This window comes from Galeopterus variegatus, unplaced genomic scaffold, assembly GCF_000696425.1.
Source record: "Galeopterus variegatus unplaced genomic scaffold, G_variegatus-3.0.2 Scaffold57, whole genome shotgun sequence".
NCBI lineage: Eukaryota > Metazoa > Chordata > Mammalia > Dermoptera > Cynocephalidae > Galeopterus > Galeopterus variegatus.
The window spans coordinates 778,614-799,673 of NW_007726168.1; the positions used below are offsets into that span (position 1 = coordinate 778,614).

Below are 21,060 nucleotides of genomic sequence, written 5' to 3' on the forward strand. Positions count from 1 at the left end.
TGGTGGCGGTGATGTTGAGAGGTGATGGTGGTGGTTGTGGGACAGCAGCGATGGTGGTGATGGTGGCAGTGATGATAATGGTAATGATCATAGTGATGACGGTTGGTGATGATGATTATGGTGATGTTGGTGGCGGTGATGTTGAGAGGTGATGGTGGTGGTTGTGGGACGGTAGCAGTAATAGTGGTGATGGTGGCGATGGTGATGCCGATGGCAGGGTGGTCATCATGGTGTGGTGGTGAGGATTGTGAGGCTGGAGATGGTGGTACTGGCCTGCTAAAGAGCACAGGATTCTGTAGGACCTGCCCCTTTCTACTCCCCTGAATGTGTCAGGGTTGGGTCTGAGCTGTGTAAAGCAGGGAGTGTTCTGACTGTGATTCGCTTAAACTTGTGTGTGATGATTCGAAACCATTTTTGGGTGATCTTGATGCATGCCCAAAGTAAACCTTCTATACCAAGAATGTAGTTTTACAGTCATGAATCAAGAATCGTCTCACAGACAATTGATCCCACTTATAATTACTGTAAAAATAATGCTTTAAGGCTAACTTTTAAATCAGTATCATGACATTTGAAGACATCCCCCAAAAGTTTGTTTGTTTATAGCCATGACTTTATAATGTCTATCAGGAGGATACACATCCCTCTAAGGCCAGATTTTGTCTCTGGGTCATTGGAGAACTCCATATCATGATCTTACTTTTATCCTTCCAATTATAAAAACAGTGCAAACTACTTGTGACAACTCAAATAATAAGAAGCTGTTTAGAGAAAACAGTGCTGGTGTCCCCTCCTCCGTTTCAGTCCCTCCGCTCTGAGTGGTCATGGTCTCGTGCTCATCTCTCTGAGCCTTTTCCTAGAAGATTTATTGAGTGTTGCTCCAGCAGGGCCCATGTGAGCACTGGGCAGCTCCCATCTGGAGCAGGACAGGCAGGGTCCGGTCCCTGTGCTCACATCCCTGCAAGGGAGGCATACAATGAAGAGAAAACGAAAGATGATTTCAGATAATGGTAGCTGCCTGAGGAACTCGGACCTGATGACGTGGTAGAGTGTGGCAGCAATCGGGGAGGACCTCTGGAGACTGTTTCCAGAGAGGGCCTCCGAGGAGACAGCATCTAAGTTGAACCGTAAATGACCAGCAGCTCAGCCTGTGAAGATCCGTGGGGAAGGGTCTTCTAAGCACAGAGAGTGGCTGAGAAGAAAGGTCCTGACCTGCGGAGCTGGGGCCTGGTGAGCCGGGCAAACACGGCATGGACTGAGGGGAGAGTCTGTCACAGAGGGCCATCTAGCTGTATGTGTCACAGGCTGAGTTGTGCCTGTCCCCAAGAGATGTGGTGAAGTCTAACCCCAGTACCTCAGAATATGGCTTTTTATTTGGAAATAGGATCATTGCAGATATAATTCGTCATACCGGAGTAGAGTGGACCCTTAGTGGCAAGACAGACACACAGAGGTGAGAGCCATGTGAAGAAGGAGGCAGAGGCTGGACAGTGAGGTGTCAAGGTCTGCCAGCCACCCTTAGAAGCCAAGAGAAAGGCGAGGACCACGTCCCCCCCCAGAGCCGTCAGCGGGAGCGCAGCCCTGCCGGGACTGTGGTTGGGACCTCCGGCCTCCAGCACCGTGAGAGTTTATCTCTAGTTTTAAGCCACCCGGTTTGTGGTTCTTTGTTACGGCAGCCACAGGATGCCACACCGCAATAGGTGTTACCTGTTGTTCTGAGCACAGGAGGGAGCCAGTGGGAGTACACGTGAGGCGATTCACATTGGGAAGGTGTCCCGGGTCGACTGTGCAGAGTGGGCTGCAGAGGGGGCTGAAGCAGGCGGTGGAGACGGTGGCGTGGGGGCGTGGATGGGAAAGAAAGAGCGAGAAGCAAAACTAGCAGGACTTGCTGGTGGAGCTTATGTGGGAAGTGAGGGAGAGAGAAAACAGGAAGACCAGGAGAGGAAGAGGTGTAGAGAGAGGGGAGAGTTCGTCTTTTATTGTCTGTATACTGGATCATGCCATGTATGTTCTGAAATTCGAGTTTTCTAATTAAATGCCCATAGGTATCTGTGTCCATAGCTACCATAAGCTGTTTAATGGCTTCATAGCATTGCATAGGATGGAAGTCCAGTAACAGATCACACGGTCCCCAGTTTACGGTTGGGCATGTAAATTGTCTTCAGTTTGTTTTCACATTTACTTGCAACACTGCTGTGAACATTCTTGCAAGCATACCCTTAAGCGCTCATGCTTTAGTTTTGTGAAGGAGACCTTTGCCTGATCAAAAGCTAGAATTGCACATTTAGATCATGCTTCAATGGTTAGTCCTGAAATTGGGGTGAAGATTCTATAAGAAGCAGCCAGGCTTGGGGAGTGTTTGTGTGTAGAAGGCCACAGGTGAGAACGACAAGCTCCTCTCAGGAGGCCGCATACCTGCAAGACTGGGCTTCCCCTGCACAAGCAGTGGCTGCAGAGGGTCTATTTGTGACCGATTCGTGCATTCAGCAGGCTTGTATGGAGCATGTGTGATAGGCATGTGCTGGGCTCTGAGGACAGACACGGCAGGACACTGCACCCGGCCTGAGACCCACAGACCAGTGACCCTGTCCTGTCACAGCCGTTGATCTTAGCCAGAGCTCAGCAGTCACCAACAGGAGGCAAGTGTACAAGTAACTTTTCCCTGCTCTCTTCTCTCGTCCTCCCCATCTGCGTGCATGCATGCGTGTGTGTGTGCGTGCGTGTGTGTGTGTGTGCGAGAGAGAGAGAGATTGGGGGGAGGGGTACTTATGTTTTTGTAGTCTGCCTCAATCCTACTTTTATGATAAAAGAGACCTGAAAAGAATATTTGAGCAATGAGGGGGACACTGGCTGTCATTACGGAATTTCTTGGTAAGAAGAATTTTATCTGTTTCTCTTCATTTGAGGTCCTTGGCTCTCTGTGTCTTCTGATCCTTTTTAGATGAATACAAGGCCCTTAAACATTAAAAAGGAGGGGCGTAGAGATGGACAGTGCCGTAGGAGCCACCCTGAAGATTTCATAAAATTATTGGACTTTACCAAATGTTACAGAAATCTAATTTGTAGCACCCTTTCATTCCATTTATATTATTTCTTGCCTTGAATTCAATATGTTCTCAAATTGAGTGCATTTTTTAGAATGACGAAGCTTCCTAAGAATGCATCTGTACGTGTGTGAGGAGCAAGGGCCAGAGTAACCAGACTTGATGTGTGGCCACCAGACACCACGAGACACCTGCTCTCCTTCCAACTTTTCCTTTACTTTGCCCTCTGAAAGAAAGGAGACTGGAGGGGCCACAGCATTAATACCACAGTTAATTAGAAAATTATTCAAGTAGCACTTTCAATCGGGATTTCCCTCCCTCACGTCTCCCATGCTGACGGAGATGTTTTCCTTTCGAAGGTCTCTGGTCTGTAAATGGTTTGGCCTCATGCAGTGGGGACCCGAGGCGCAGACCATGCCCTGCTGAGTGCTGTCTCACTTGCTGTTTGCAGCAGTGCCGGGAAGGAGGTGGTCTCCATGCACAGACCAGGGGTCCATGGCACAGGGCTGCCCTGTGCTACTGCAGGGTGGGCGACATTGAGTCTCGACCTGAAGCTTTCTGGGCCCCACCGCTCTGCTCTGCTGCTTTCTCCTGTTCTCTCTGCTGCCTTGCACCTGCACTGCAGGGAGGAGGGTTTTGTAGACACTGACCACACTGATCAAACCCGGTCATTAACCCCACTGAAATCTGACACGCACCCCACAGCCAGGTCTCCGTGAAGGGTTCATTGCTGTCCTGCTCCTTTTTTCTTAGCAGTTTGCATCTCCTACACTCTCTGTGAAATCTAACTTTTTTCCAAAGAACTAAAAAAGAATACGAGAAAAACCCCAAATAATGCACATGTGATGTAGATTCATGTGTTCAAACCATCAGGCCATGAACTCAGTAGTTCTGTGGAATAAGGCAGTTTATTATTTTTTTTCTTGCAATTTGGTTGGGGTTTTAAAGATGAAGTGGGCTTTGGTGAAAATACTCAATGGGCACCTCATATCTTGTGCCCAAGTGAAATATTCCTATTCTGGACAATATTTTCTGGATGCTTTGGTGTGACTGCAAGCTTCTTTGTCTTGTTATATAACTTCATCACCGTTTTTCTCTGTTTAAGGAAAGATGCTCATTTTGTCCCCTGATTGAGCACTTGGGGGTCGTGAGGCCATTCCCGAGTTCAAACCTTCCCAGAGGAGATCAGTTACCACAGGTGTGTCTCAGTGAATTTCATGAAGCCAGCCTAGCATGACTCAAGTCTTCCATCTTATTAAATTCTGCTACTGTCATTGAAAAGATGATTTTACTGTGCTGATTAGAAACAGATCTAAATTCAGCCTGAGCACAAATACTTTTTCTCAGTGGGTCAAAGCTCACTGCTAATCATTAAAAGCTAATCCTGAAAATTAGCTGGAACATTGTTCAAGCATGGTACATTTTGGTTAAATTTACATTGAAATGTTTTCAAGGAGAAAAAAATAATTTCAAGGTTGACAATTCTAAATGAGATACAAGGAGACAGCACAGTGTCCAGAAGAACTGGCATTGGTAAATTATTGCCTCCAAAGAATATTAGTTAACAAACATACTCTGAAGCTCATCTTCACAATCATAAATTAAATAGTACTTCTTCCAGTCACAAACGCCATTTACGGCAGGCATTCCAGTTGGGAAGCAGTTCAGTAGCACATGCGACATATACTGAATATGCCACAGTGAGATCTTAAATTGTTTTTAATTTGTAAAATTTAGTGAGTAGAAGAAATGGTATATTGTGACGTGATAGTAGTTCCCTCTGTATATATTGTAAGCTATAAAATATTCCTGGGCTTTAATTTGGCCATGTTACTCCTGGCATTTTGTTCTATGGAAACTATTAAAATGAGTGGGAGACAAAAATCATATTCCTGCCCAAGATGCTTGTTATAGGATTTTAATATATTTTATTTTCTAGAAAACTTTTAGACTTACAGAAAAACTATAAGGGTATTGTTCAGATAATTCCCATATAGTGCACACACACCGTTTTCTGCATTGTTTACATCTTTCACTAGTATGTTACATTTCTTAGAGTGAGTAAACCAATGTATTGATATATTATTATTAACTGAAGTCTATACTTTATTTGGATTTCTTTAGTTTCTACCTAATGCCCTTTTTCTCTTCCAGGATTCACATTACATTTAGTTGTCAGATCTCCTCAGGTTGCTCTTGGCTGGGACATTTTCTCAGACTTTCCATGTTTTCGGTGACCTTAACAGTTTTGAGGAGTAATGGTCAGGTATATTATAGGATCCCCTCTATTTGGATTTGTCTGATGTTTTTGCAGGATTAGTCTTGAGTTATGAATTTTTAGGAGGAAGACCACAGAGGTAAAGAGCCATTTCCATCACATCTTATCGAGGATATATACTGTCAACATGATTTGTGACTGTCGGTGTTGACCCTGATCATCTGGCTTGACGTAGTTGCCGGGTTTCTCCACTGTAAAGTTAGTCTGCCCTACCCTCCAGCCCCCGTGCTGAGCTCTTTGGAAGGAGTCCCTTTGCACAGCCCACACTCGGGGAATGGGGTGCTATGCCCCCCTCCTTGAGGGCGGCGCATCTACATGAGTCATTTGGAATTCTTCTGCAGGGGAGATTTGTCTCTTCTCCCCTATTTCTTGGTTTATTATCATTAGTTTATATCTCATGGATTTAAACTCATGGATTTTTACTTTATACTTTATGTTGTGATCCAGTACTATTTTATTTTGTTGCTGAAATTGGTCCACCTGTGGCCATCGGGAGCTGTTTCAGTTGGCTCCTTGCCCTATTGACATGCATGTGGGTTTTCTTGTGTGTGTTTGAGCACTTCCTTACTTTCTGGCACTACAAGATGCTCCAGGCTCATCTTGTATGTTTGCTCCCCAGCCCAAGAATCAGCCATTTCTCCAAGGACTTCTGGTTCCTTTTACTGCAGAATGATATTAGGAACCAAGATCTGCGGGGTAGATGTGCTTGTTGCTACTGGGGTGCCATTTCTTCTCAGCACTGTCAGCAGACAGAGCAAAGAAATATATGCGTGTATACTAACCTGTGCATGCACACATATCTGTAAATATTTCAATATGTAACTACCTTTATCTGTTTAAACAGATTATAATATTCTTGTTAGCATAAAATTGGAAATAACTGAATGTTTTAACCCAAGGAATGGCTACAACTATGACATACTACCTCCATAATGCAACTGTTAAAGGGGACAGTTTTGAAAACCGTGGTCACACAGCACCTTACATTGAAAGGTAGTACAGGTCTGTACTGGAGCTATACTGAACAGTGTGATAATTAGGTATGTGTATGGGTAAGAACTTGGAAGGATAGTTAGATGAGCTGTGTTTTCTTCTTAATATTAAACTAATATGAAATTAACTGCTTTTGCAATAATATTAAACCAGTCTTCCAATGTATTCTTGCTTAAACAGGAATAAAGTTGGTGTGTTTAATTTTAAAGGAAAGAAACAAGGCATTTTTACTGTTTTGTTGTATCACCACTGCAGTACTCTTCCAGGCCCTTCTAGGATATTACTGACCTTGATTTTCAGTAGTTCACAGTAACCAAGGAGCATACTAAAAAGTTGTGAAGTTGTAGTCAAAGCAGTTTTATGGGAAGAAATCTGTTAGTGTTTAAAGGAATGTATTTCCATACTGGTAGGGGGAGTCCAAAGTTTAGAATTCTTTTGTTTTCCCATTCTGATCTTTGTACTTGACAGACTAAATAAATACCATGAGTTTTATGGTTTCCATGATTCCTCAAGCCTCACAGATCAGGATACCACTAGGAATTTTCAGTGAAGTTCTTAAACAGAAAAAGTGGAAATGTCTCTAGTAGATATTTCCACCAGTCTTCTCAGGTTCACATGGCCACATGTCAGGGGAGCGTGACTGGCTGAGTAGCTCTGAAGTGTACATTTCACCTGCCGCAGTTGTCAGAACCCAGCTACAAAGATGGAAGATCAAATGCTTCGGGAAGGCCAGTTGTTGGCCATTGTTGAAGCTGGTGGTCCAGTGATCACAGCCCCTCAATTACGGCCCCGCGTGAGAGCGCGAGCAGCAGTCATTAAATAGTTATGCCTTTGATTAGTCGCTTTCGCTGGTCATTGCCTTTGAAATATGATGACACAATTTGAAGTTTTATTAAAAAATAGTTTCTTTCAGTAATTGCTGAAAAAGGTTTTGTTTTTAAAAGAAAAATTCAAAAAAGGCCTGCAATGTGTTCTGCTGGAAGAGATTGAGAAGGAAAAAAAGAAGAAAGGGAAGAGGGAAGAAAGAAAAGATGGATGTTACCCATTTTCACTCATTTCTGTCTCGGGAAGGCTAAGGGGTCCCCATGCGCCTGCCTCCCCCTCCCACCGTCTACTTCACAGCGCAGCAAGTGTCCTCCCGGAGGGGTCAGGGGCCTTCGGCCGCTCCCAGATGTTGCTGCTGCTGCTGGGACTCCGTGACCATAGGTGAACGCCTCTCACAAAGGATGCACCTCGTACGCATCAGCCAGCTTGGGAACACCGATTCGAACCGCATTTTTTTCTTAAGTGAAAATTTGGTTTGCTCTTTGCGTGTGTGTGTGTGTGTGTGTGTGTGTTTTCAATTCTGAGTGCCAAGTATTCAGTCCAATAATATGAAATGGTCAGAGTACATATGGCACCGTTCAGCTGAATAACTGGACCTAAAAAAGGCAGAGCATTGCTCGTGATGCTGGGGACCCAGCCATTCAAGTCCTCACACTCTTGTAGCCCCACAAGGAAGTGAAGCCAAGAGGCCACAGAGCCCCCACTCAATTTCCTATTAATCCTTCCTCCAAAAAAAAGCCTTTCCTCCTCAGAAGGGACAGCTGCTGCTTGGAAACATGGAGAGAAGTTTCCATTGCTTGCTGATACATTTCTAATCGCCATGTGAGAATATGCTAAACTAAAAAATCTACATTTAAATTTATCATGAAGTTGCATTGAACTTCAGCTCACTTCTTGTTTTAATCCCTGTTAAAAGTTATACTCTCGGTGTTAGACTGAAATGCCCAATTAATTTGGGGCATTCTTAAACCTTTGATCTTCTACTCAGTATGTTTCTAGGCCGAAAGGAAAACCAACTCTCCACCTAATTGGAACTTCTGGTTTTATGGTATATCCTGGAGTTTTTGCTTAGTTTTTATTTTCCCTATTTTCCAGGATTAATGGTATTTCCTGTGCGCATCTACATTAGCCCGCTATGTGGAAGCCCTTGGCAATGTGCAGATTGTAAGAGCTCAGAAGAAGCCACCAATGTGGAAATTATATTTGTGGAGAGAAAGCCATTATGAATTATTGGAAATTAAATTAAAATTTTATAATCATGTTGATTACTTATTTCATGAGTTTTATTTAGTTAGGTATTTTATTTTGTTTTCTTTGGCTTCAAATTATGAAGATGACTGGTCTTGCTAGAAACTCACAATGACAAAGTTATTTTGCCTCCTGAACATACGTCCTATATATTTGCTTGGCCTCAGGTTTTGTTTAATCCTTTCAAAGGCCCTTTTAATGGACGTTTCAACACAACTGCTTCCCTGTGAGTTAGCCTCTAGGAAGCCACCATCGTGTCAAGCCCCTTCACAGCTAAAGTAGTGAGTTCACATACTGTAAGAATCTTCTGGGTTGCATCTTATGAAAAAGAAATCCACTGCCCTTTTATAAGCGAACAGAACATTTACACAGTCTTGTTGAGCAAATGAATGTTCAAATGGCCAGCACAAAAGAAATCCCCAATCTCTAACCTCACAATGAAATCGCCACGGACAAAAGATCACGGGATACCAGGCACACTGAACTGGAAGTGACACAAAACCGCAGCGGAATCCGTTCACGCCTGCAGAGGTTCCTGGGGGATGATCTTTATATAAAGGGTCCCGGTGCCGCGGTCAGCCTAAGACACTCCAAGGAGCAAAGGCGCTCCCCTCTGCACAAGTGGCATTTATACTGATGGCGTCTTTAGAAATAAGTTAATACACGTCCGGTGTGAACAGGGAGTAGTGCTATCTGACAAGGTTATCGTTTGACTTTTCATGGAGGTACAAGTTCACACTCCCTTGCATGAATGGAGGTGGTGATTTCTTTCATTCAGAGACAGGACATTGGTAGAAATGAGTGACACACCTCTTCACCCCGGCCCTTCCTCTGTGTAGGTACAAAGATCCTATTAGTTCTCATAATTGATTCCGAGGGCTGCAGCGTGCCTCATTTAGCCAGCCCTGTTCGGTTCACGCCAGGGATGTAATTCATGCGCACTTGAACTTCCAACATGGCTGTCGAGCCCGGGACACACACAACCTCACAGCTGCATCGTTTTTTAATCAGCTATCTGAGGAATATTTATCTAATCAACCACGAGTGCTGTCAGAAGGAGACCAGAGGTGACATTAATAAGTCTGTGGTTTCCTGGTACAACGATGGAGGAAGAATTCAGGATGGAACCCTGCTCGTTTGAGCATGCTAACAGACCAAGGAATGTTTTATTCTCTTCGTCAGGAGCTGTTCACGAGATTCTCATGTTGGAAATCTGCTGTCTGTGATTAGTTTTCAGGCATTCACGTGCTATAGTATTTTTTGTTTGTTTAGAGAAAAATTAACAGAAATTTTCCTTTAAAATGAAAATTTAAGTCTCATGATTGCATGAACCCATACGAAAAGCTATAGCTTCCAAAAATAAGGAGATGTATAATAATTGGGAGTTGTTAACTCTAAGTGATTCCAGCTACTCTTTGTAAAAAGCCATAATTTGCACATTTCCCCTCAGTCTGTCTCTCTTAAAAAAGATCACGGCTGTCTGTTAGTAATTACAAGGAGCTGAGTATATTATGCCGTACCTCATTTGGTCATGCAGACACAAAATTCAAAGAAACAGTCTGTGAATTAAAGTTTATATCAGACTTTCTTCTATAGATGTGTGACTCAGACGTGCAGCAGCTTATACCCACGCGAGCAGGGTGACATTCACCCCATCTGCCACCTGGTGACCCACTGCCACAGAAAATAAACAAACAGCCGAATGTGGACATCAGCTTACTTGTCTACATTAGTACGTTGACACCGGAAGGTGCCACAGTGATCTCTCTTTGTAATTCAAAGATCTTAATGCTGTAATAACTCAGTTTACTAACACCTTCCGTGTTCATAAGCAGGAGGGCTCTGTGTTAATTTTAAGGAAGAATGACAATACCACTGTTATATTACATGGCAGTAAACTTGATCTTGTTAGAGTTTGGGGTGAGTCTCTGCACTGTCTTAGCCTGAGTTCCTCAAAGTTTTGATCCTTTTAGCCCTGAGCAAATACATTCCAGCCAGCGTAATGGTGAGATTTACGTCTCTCTCTGTTTTGAATTCTTGGCCATCGCTATGTTTCCCTTGTGCTGCGTCTTGCTATGATATTCATATAGCAGTCTTGTGTTTAGCCGGAGTTCACAGTTCCCATTTTGGCGCCATTACGGGGACAGGGCTGTCCTGCTAATGGCTCCCTTACCCAAGCTCACTGGCTTTTCCACCAACCCAGATCAGAGTTCAGAAAGTTCCATTTGATTTGCAGGCTGAAGCGAGAAAAGATCAATCTCGCCGTCTGCAGTCTGCACTCAGGCTGACAATTAGTTTGTACCAGATCCAAAATTATATATCATGGGATCTTATATCTGTTGAGATTTGCATTTGTGTTTTCAGACATCTGAAACAGTGCTGAGACATCATGCCATGTAAGTAGCTATATGAGGCATTTTGAAAACGTGTTTACAGAAGAGACTGCTGCTGACACAATAAGCAAAATAGCAGAATGGAAAATACTAACAAAACACTCATACCCTACTGCCTTTTTGTCCAGTAACAGGTGAAATTCTCATATTAAAATAATAGTTTTGTGAGAAATAATATTAATAACAAAATCAAAATAAGTTACCCTGTGTTTAAAAGGGAGAAACTATATTTCTGTAAGTTAAAAAAATATATAAAAATTAAAATTTCCCAGAAAATGTAGTCTTTTGAGCTAGCCCCCATGTGGTCCTCAAACATCACCAGAGACTGAAATCAGAGGGACACTACCAGGGGTGTGTGGTGGTCAGTGGCACAAAGCATCAGGCTGTCGTGCTCCTGTTTCCATTTGGCAGTGTCTCCATTTCCCCTGGAAGTGAGTCCAGGTAGCAACACAAGGCATAACCTGTGGTGTTATCGATGATGATATGACTGTGTTTTCTCATTGAGAGGCTTCGGAAGAAGGGGACTTAGAGCAGTCAGTGCCCCAGGAGACAAATGCACATATCAGGACCTTGGTGTCAGCCAGAGAACATCCATTTGTTTAAGAGAAAGAAAAAGACACGACATTTGACACATTAAAATTGATTATTTCATCAATAGGTTAATACAAAACCAGGCTGCAAGTTCACTTCCTACTTACACATCCCTCCAGTAATGGGAGACTGGACTGTGGAAAATGCAGGCGTAAAGTGACTGGCCCCGGAGAGAGGCTTCCTGCTTTCCTGCCTCCCTCCCGTCCACATGGGTGCCCAGCCTAGACTCTGCCTATTTATATGTAAATGTTTTAGAAAGAGGTAAGTTTTGTACTGAGTAGTGCAACCTCTTAGTGGCTACTTCTTTCTGGAACATGTGAAATATTGGCCAAGACACCAGAGCTTCAGCTGTTTAAAAATTAAGGCTATGTTTAATTGTAGTATGCAGTGTTATACCTGAGGATCCTGGTAAATATCCACTGAACATTTCTAAAATAAACATTTAGAAATTGTGACCAGTTTGGTTTTTTTGTTTCTAATGCATGACTTTGTACTGGTGGGACCTGTAGATCATTTCCCAGCTGTGGTGGTCCTAGGACAGATACTTGGGTGGGAACTTAAAGATACCTTGAAGATGTAAAGATAAGGGAGAGTTCTCCACCCATGAAAAATTAAATAAATGTAGACCTTTATACTGTAGAAGAAGGGTCTCAGTTACCAACGTGGATGCCTACTAAAACTAGAGATCTAACTACTAAACAGAGATCACATTTCTTATTAAATTATTTGTTGATTTTCAAACTACATAGTCGTTCTTAGGTGTTTAATTATGACCACATTTTACCATTTTAAATCAAGTCACAGCTAGTGTTTTCTCTCAGGATTGATATAAAATTTGCATCTTGAATATACAGTGCTGTATTTCAGAATTGTATTTGCTTCCTCAAAGGTTCAGTTTTCTCACTTGCATTCGGCCACTAAAAAGAAATCCAAAGTGCATAGAAGTGCTGAGATTCACTTCAGCAGCAAAACTCTCGAGGAGACCTGTTCATCCCCTGGGGTCATTTTCTGGCCACCAAAACTTGGTGCACACAGAGAGCCTAAACCATAGTGCTTCAGATTGAGTATTTTGGCTCTAACACTGCAGCAGGCAAGAACAGCTAACCTGTAATAAGTCAGGAAAGCGTTCGCTGGGGCATGCCCTATGAACTGAAGGGTCAGCCTGGCTTCCTGCTTTCGGAGCTTCAGACACGCCTGTGGAAGTGTAAATGCCTACCTGCCCCAGGTGAGCACTTCTCACCTGCAATAAACAGTTATCCAAACAGCCTAGTGGAAGCTTTGACTGGTTCCTCTTCCTGGTTGTGGAAGTTGAAAGAGACAGGTGTCCCTTTTTCAGGAACATGAGTGACTGTGGGCCTTACTGAGCCTGTGGCTGTGTCTGCCTGCATGGCAGGCCTGTTCATCAACCCTTTGATCTGTGGCTGTGTCTTCAGCTACAGCTGCCTGGAGACTTGCTGCATGAGAGCCACCCTAGTAACTCTTGGGTCTTTATGAAATGTCTCCTGATTTTCAAAAAGAGGGTAGGGGGGAATCCCCAGGTTGACTGCTTCCTTGCTGCATTCCCGAGTAGATGGTTGGGAGGGTGGGGCCAGGTGGAGAATGTCTCCCTGGAGAAGACTGTCATGGAGTTTGGGGGTCCCAGCTAATCACTGCACACAGTGTGAGGGCTGGACCTGCTGCTGTCATGTTAAAGATTAGCTGTGTGTTTTACTTCTGAACCAGCATTCCTTTGTGGGTAACTTGGTGTTTGTCAAGAGCTTCAGGAGACATTTGCTCTTTGGTTTCCTAGGAACTCCATTCAAAGCTTACAGCATCCCCAAGTATGAAAAAGAATGGGCTCCGCCCTTCCACGACAGCAAAATGGTACTAGGGTTTGGCTGCTGTTGGTTACTGCCCAGATCAAAATTTGTCTGGGGAAGAAACGACTTAATTTTTAAACAGCTCTTGGTTTTAAAGACCTACCTTCTGCAACATATAGACCTGAAGTGCTGATAACCAGGGTCTCTTTGGATTTTCCATGCTCCTAATTTATTTTGCCAAATCAGAGGGCTTAAGGCTACTAACATCATAGCTCCTTCAAAGTATGCTGCCAACCTCCATGAAAAAGGCCAATTTTGGCACTGTTTTGAGCAGCTACATATAAAACCCAGCCGTGTGAAGAGGATGCATGGACTTCTTTGCCTGGGCATTTCTTTGGTTTTGTGCAAATCTGGTGACGCAGCACCTCTGCCCTTCCTGAGTTCCTCTACGTTAGCAGTGGGGGAGGGGAGGCCCACAGGTGCCCACCTGCTTTGTGCAAACTGATGGCTTGGAGGTGACTTCTTGTGCTGCTTTGACATTTCTTTTCTCCCCTTTTCATTTGTTTTCTTTTCCTTTTTGTTTTCTCTCTTTTCCCCCTCTCCCCTTTCTGCTCTCGGGATGCAGCCAAACGCAAAGCATGGAAACTAAACCGTGTTGGTAGCCTGCGAAATATATACAGCAGCAGCAGCACCAACACCGAAGGTAACGCCTCCACACCTCTGCACCCCCACACCTCCACCTGCCGCCGCTCCATCCCCAGCCCGGCTCCCTCCTGTCCAGTGCAGGAATGGAAGTGCGATTCTTCGCCCAAAAGCCGCATGCTCCCTTATTGTGTTTGCAGAGTCATTCCTGTGGTCTTTTCATCTTTTTGTTTGTGTGTTTTATTTTACCATTCATGTTCCTTTCAGCTTACTTAAATTTTGACCTTTCCCTTCAGTCGTAGAGTAGTGATGTTTAAATTACTTCAGAAACCTATTTTCTTCTCTTTTTTCTTTTCCTTTATACATGTGGGCACTCAGTGTAATATTTCCCAAGTTATTACAGTTTTTAAAAGTGTTAGTATCAGGTGTAATGATCTGTAGCCAAATACAATAGTGTGCCGTGACATTTAAGTAACAGTCTTAATTTGTTTTGTGGAAGCACGCTCCATAATGCTCTCTGCAGCTCTAATCCAGAGGCAAGCAGGCCCGGGCCATTTGCATGGGCTGCTGTTGCTTGTAAATTCAGTATATTGTTGTGTTTCTAAAGGTCGTCTGGTGCCAAAGTTCACAAATTGACTTGCGTTGCTTTCTCACCGAAGACAGCCGTCATTGCTTTTGTATAATAGCAGATTGAATTTTCCCCCACCTTCATTTGAACAACACAATTATAAATTGCCTTTTTTTTTTATGATTAAAAATGTCAGGGGTCAGAATTATTTTGTTGCCAGGCAAGGGACAGCCACCACCGTCCGCCCTAGTGCATGCAGGGGAGGCTGGTGTATAATACGTGTGATGCAAAATAGGTCACAATCCAGCGATCTTGGTATAATAGGGGGAAATTTTTTTTCACTTAAGTGCAAGCCAAATGGGTCAAGTAATCGCAAGCTCGTGCCCTAACACTAATTGACTTATTTGGGGATGATTATAACTGTAATATTTTTCTTAATGTCACTGTTTTCTGGGCTGTTGATTTTAGCGATTGCCAAGCAGTGGCATTAAATCTCTTGTAAATTTTAAATTGCACGCTATTTCTGTAAACAAGTCCCTCTCTTCACATCCCCGTCATTAACCTTTGCTGATTTATATCACCACCCTCTTTTTCTTCCTTTCACAATTACTCCTGTCTCGCTGCTGAAAGCCCTGCTCTCAGCCAGAAAAAAATGAATCTGGAAAACAAATCTACATTTTCACTATGGCTTGTTAAAGAGCCATTTTTAATCCTAATTTTTTTTTCATTTCTCAGGGGGAAATTGTTGTCTGTTAAGGTACCAATGGAGCTTGGCCCCTTCGGCATCTTCTTTCAAAGCATATAAGAAAGAATGAGACAGAGGGAAAAGAATAGGACTGAAGACACGGTCACATTCTGTACCACTTTTTAATTGCATTTTAAAGGGTATTTAGGTGCTCTCTCACTATTTTTTAAGTAGTTTTTCAACTTAGGGTGCATATCATTTCTCTTCCCTGTGTGTTTATCAAATACATTTTTCTTTTGTATGCCTGTGGGTTTGTTAGATCAAATTTGCTTATTGGTGTCAGCCTTGAAAAAAAAATGTTGAGAGATCTGGTTTTACATGCGGTTGTATACAAAATTGGGGGACAGGAAGGAGAGACACCTTTTGGCTCCTTAACCTGGAGGGCAGACAGTCCCCATCTGAGACTTGCTGAAGGGCCTTCCTGGAGATGCTGGTGGGCTGCCCCAGGACTGATGGCACCACGTGTCGCCCAAGTGCAGACTTGCCAGCCTTAACCAGTAGGGTAACAGACCGCACCTGGTCTGCCATCAGAGGGATGGACGATGTGTGCTCCTCTGGAATCTGTAAATTCTGGGTAGCAGTGGAGGCTGAGGGTCCCTCCGTCAGTTGTCAGTAGCTGCTAACAGCAGTCTTGGGGATGTCAGAGTAAATGACTGCACAGCCAGTCCTGCCTCATGTTTCTTTCATTTTTCTCAGACATAGTAAGTTTCTGTTTCAGAGTTCAGTTACATTTGTGAACTTTCAATTAAGCGACATGATCATTTACTTTGGGTTTCTTTTAAGATTAATATCTGCACACACACAATCTCATTTCATACAGCTTTAATAGTGTATTATGGAATTCATGTAATTATATAAAATAAATTATCAGAATGCCTGTCTGATTTCCAGCCTTTTAATGTATGATGTTATCACATGTTCGCTGTCTGTAAAATGATCCCTTATGAGACTTTGTACTCCAAACATTCTAACTTTTAACCTGAGGCTTGAGTGTTGCACTCAATGTACCCATACCCAGATGGAGTATTTTTTATTTATTTTATTTATTTATTTATTTATTGTCCTTTTTGTGACCGGTAAGAGGATCGCAACCCTTGGTGTGGTGTCACCCGCACCGCGCTCAGCCAGTGAGCGCACCGGCCAGTCCCATATAGGACCCAAACCCGCCGCGGGAGCGTCGCTGCACTCCCAGCGCCGCACTCTCCCGAGTGCGCCACAGGGCCGGCCCCAGATGGAGTATTTTTTAAAGTGGACCACTTGAATAACTTATTCAGGGGTCCCCAAAAAACACCACCAAAGTAAGGTTGACACTGGAGTTCCTTGTGGATAGAGGCAGAAGTTAAGTTTCAAGAGTAAGGAGAGGACGCCTGATAGGGGCCGGGAGTGCGGCTCCAACGTGCTGGGACTCTCCTGGGGACTCTAGTTTGTGAGATGGGCAGTGCCAGGATTTGAACCCAGTCATCTCCATCTGAAGCCCTTTTCTTTTATGTCCACTCTGTTCCGGCCCCTGGACTACATTATCTCATTTAATGTCCACAGTATCCTGCCAGGTAGGTAGTGTGTTACAGATGGGAAATTGGGGTTTTGATAAGTCAAGTGATTTTGTGCAGAACAAGCTAACACATCCTGGAGGCAGGACATGTGCCCAGATCTCTTGATCCTGGCACCTACTCACGATCCATGTGGAAGGGGTTAATGGATGGATATCAGCAGAGAGAAAAACAAATAAAGCTTTTCAGGGAAACACATGTACAGGATTAGAAAATAATCAAAAATATGTTATCTTCTTTTGTCTGTCCACTAGAGCTAATTATCTCTAAAACCAAGATAACAGTTAACTTTGTTTACATTATATTACACTAATTTTTAAACCTTTGTTGCTTTTTAGTAATTAAACCTTTTCTCGAGATTGGTGAGATTTAATTTCCTTCAACAAGAATGCAACTTCAGTGTTTCCATCTCAGAAGCCTGTGCAGTAGGATGGTAGGTGTATTAATGGTGTGATCCTCCAGTGCATTGCTGCCTTCCAACCCAAGGGAGAAGATCTAAGTATCAGGTGACTGAGGCCAGGCTTGAGAGTGTCCCGCTCCACAGGAAATGCTTCCTGAGAAAGAACACGGAGAGCTTAGTCGTGGAAAGACAGACATTGTGTAGACGAAAACGCGCAGAGGCCTGTTGGGTGTGTGAGCTGCGACCCGGCAGAGCAGACTCTCACAAGGTCAGGATGTGTCCTCAGGCCTCACCTTCCCCTGGACCAGCTAGAAACAGGTCAAACCATCAGCCTCTGTGAGCTGAATGAATGCATGGGCTCTGCCCAGGGTGTTTCAGCTCTCTCTGTCTTTACAGAAGAAAAGCTCTTTCAGCACATGTGATAAAGGATAAATGGGTCAAGGAGAGGCACCGGGGAATAAGGAGGCATTTCATGGGTGCCTGGCCCAGCCGCATTATACGAGCTGCACCGCCTGCTGTCAGGCAGCAGAGTGAATAGTAAGAGCAGGCCACACTGTAGGTGACACAGGTACCCAAGGATTGGTCAGAAGTCCCAATTTGACCCCATCATCTTGCTCTGAGTATAAAGGTCCATTTCTGTGGATTTAGAACTTACCCCAGAGACAGGTTCATGCAGCCTCTGCTTTGGGCACATCTCTATGCCACAGTGGCCTACATTGATGGAATCAGGTCTCTCAGCCACTGTGGTTCCAAGTAGTAGCTGCTGTGGAGAAACAGCACATGTCCTTCCTGTCATAGACCTCGGGCCTGTGTCAGAGCTGCACCCGCTTCCTCCACTGACCTGCCATGACAGTCACCATCCCTGAGCAAACACAAGTGGACCTAACTCATGGGCTGCTCCCTGTACCACCCAGTCTCCCTGCACAGTCCTGAGACCTCCAGCTCACTCGGAATTAAGTTAAACAAGTGGCAGCTGGGAAGGGCAAGCCTGCTGCAGGCTGGCGCTGGCCTGCAGCAAACGGGAAGACACTCCCAGCCAGTCCAGGGGACGCCGCAGCAAAGGTCCTAATGCAGGATGAGGGAAGCTATGTGGAGTTAGGGGTTCAGGCAAAGCTTCGTGGTCTATGGGACTGGGCAGGAGCCATGGCCAACTGTACCACTGAGCACTTTCCTGCCATCCTGTCATGTAGCTCTCCAGCAACCCTGGAGGAGGGAGGTCGTATCCTCCATGTCTTATAAAAGAAGAAACTGAGGCTTGGAGAAGGGCAGTCATGAGCCCTGGAACACACATTGGCATGTGAGACAGGGCTGGTATTCTGGGTCGGAGCAGCAGCTTGAACCCGGACTGTGCTCGGTCCAGAGCAAGCAGTGTTGTTAGTTTCAGCAGGAGGTGCAGGTGCCACCTTTGGGACTGATGGACAGGACCAGACGATCTGCAGGGGAAGAAGGCTGCCCTACGTTGGCATATGTGGCCAGTCATATTGCCTTTTCCCCGAAGGACTTGCTGCGGTCTTAAATCAAACCCTCACCAAAGGTCCCAGCATGTCCCCAGGTCTTGCTGTCAGAAGCACTGCTGCTCAGGCACCCACAAGTTCTCAGTTGTTCAGAGAAAATTCAGATGCTTGAGCATCGTTCATGTAACGAGGAGCAGAGATCCAACGAGAAATGCTGACCCTGAAAGTGTAAGAGAGAACTTAAAAATCAAACTTGCTTTTTTCCCTCTAGACTTTTAAACTTACCCTTCCCAGTCCCATTTATTGACATCCTGGAAAGAATCATCAGTTGTAGAAATTTGGCTAAAAGCACGAGCTTTGGAGACAGACATGCCTGGATCCCATCTCATCTCTGCCAGTTGCCAGCTGTGTGATTTTGGATAAGTTCCTGGATCTGTCCTTCCCCTGTTTACTTTTCTTTCTCTAACGTGGAGACAATGAGGCCAACCTCGATGGATAACTGAGGAAGAAGTCGAGTGAAGCCTTCCTGCAGAGCTGGGCATGTGGGGAAGATGACCATGGTGCTTGCGACTAAACTGCTATACAGGTTTATTTAATAGGAAAGTAATGCAGACCCGTGGAGAAGACCCGTGGGACTGTTCTGTAGGCCTGTTTAATATTTCGGTACAGAGCAGAATCGGCCAGGCAAGCCCTCCTAAGTGATCAGCAGCACAGACTGAGAACTGCCACAGATAAATTCAGATTTGGGAAACCCTTTCATGGAAAATAACTCCAGCATTGACTTTTTGGAGAAAGAAGCAAGATTGCTTGTTTTTCTCTTGAGAGAACAGAAGACACCTGTGGGCAGTGAAGGGTGCCACTAAAGGTCTCTGGTGGGCCTGGGTGGCTGGCTCTTCTGACGTCCACGTGGGACCCTGTGCAGAGGGGACATCCCTGGTGCTCCCAGCCTGGCAGTGCTCCTTTACTCCCCTCATTGGGAACCCACACTCTGAAAAGCGAGGAGTGTGTTGGAACGAGTAACGTGGTAGGCGCGGAGAGCACTGCCTGTTGACTACATGACTTACAGCAGACACCTCGAGTGTTTCTCCCTTTCTAAACCGAAAGCTTGGTTGGGTCTGGAGTATTCACAGCTTTCTGGGACGTGAGTGCGTGTCCTCCATCCCAGAATCTTTTTGACTTGGGATCTGATCATTTATTCTTTCAGGAGCTTTGTTTTAGACACTTTCCTTAATTTAAGAAATGCAGGGCGCCCACGGTTCTGGAAGCCAAAGCTCATAGGATGGAGTTTCTTTACGCCTGGCTCCCAGCCTGCTGTCCCAGCTCACCATGCTGTGTCTCCCGAGAACCTTCCTGAGGTTCTGTTTAGCGGTAAACATTCCTATCAGTGTGATTTCCCTCTGGGGATTCACTTCCTCACAGAATTAATTATGCTTTTGTCCTAAATTAAGCCACAGTACTACACCTCTGTTGGCCTCTCTCAACTAAACAAAGATATTTACCAAATTCAGAGGTCCTGAAAATATTTACCCGAGAACCATGGACTGCGTGTGTTTATGATAACCACAAGTAATGATCTTTTCTTTTTGTTTAATACCTTCTGAAGTCTGGTGGGGAGAAGTGTTTTTGTGTGTATTATTTTTTTCCACAGACGTTGGTTCTGCACAACCCTGGACCCTATTGTGCATGCTTTCTTTCACATTTATCTTTTCCTATAAAAATAGTACAAAAATTGAAACTAAAAACAGGCTTTTTATTATGGTGGGGTTTGGTTGACATCTTAAGCGTGTGTGGTGTTCATCATAATTGGGTAAAATATCTAAACCACATGCCTATTTAATGTGTGCTTTCAAAGCAGAAATATTGAAGTATTTTACAAAATATATGACTCAGAATTAGCATAAAACCAGGGGCTGTGTATGACATTGCCTCATGTAATCTCACAGGGCGTGGTAGACTACAGAGACCCCAGAGTAGTAAACACATACCAGCTCAGTTTCCAGCTCTGACACGTTGATTGTGGCTACCTGGACCATTGCACTAAGTGGGATTCTGAGGCTGCTCCAGCTCTTCGGGACCAATTAGTAATGTCTTTCCTTGCAAAAGAAAGGGAGGGACGGCATGCCTCCCTCATCGCTGGTCCAGCCTGGTGCCTCCTTGCAGAAAAAGCTGAGATCGAAAAGATGTAATGACCTGCTCGTGGGCTCCAGTCAGTGGACAGCAGAGCAGGAAGTACATTCCAGGAGATGGAACCCGGAGCCCCAGTCAGGCAGAAACTGGGAGAAATCCATTGCTAGTACTCACTTGTTAATTAAAAAATAACTAAATAAAAAACGACTTGGCCAACCAAAGGTAAGAGTCAGTGTTGACAAAGAGTTGGTGTTAACATATTAATCAGGGTGTTGTGGTGTATCCTAAAACAAAAGTCCCAGTCCTTTTAGGACAGAAGTCAACATTGGAGAGAACAGGAATGTTCCCTGCAGGCCTCAGCTGTTTACTGTCTGATCACTTCTCAGTGGTGCCCATCTGTAGA

General features: G+C 44.4%; 1 protein-coding gene across 2 annotated transcripts in view; it reads left to right on the top strand.

Annotated features, from left to right (window-relative positions):
- The window catches only part of AGAP1 (ArfGAP with GTPase domain, ankyrin repeat and PH domain 1), a 430,252-nt gene that overhangs the window by 324,130 nt on the left and 85,062 nt on the right, over positions 1-21,060 (top strand). The gene's annotated exons all lie outside the window — the stretch shown is intronic.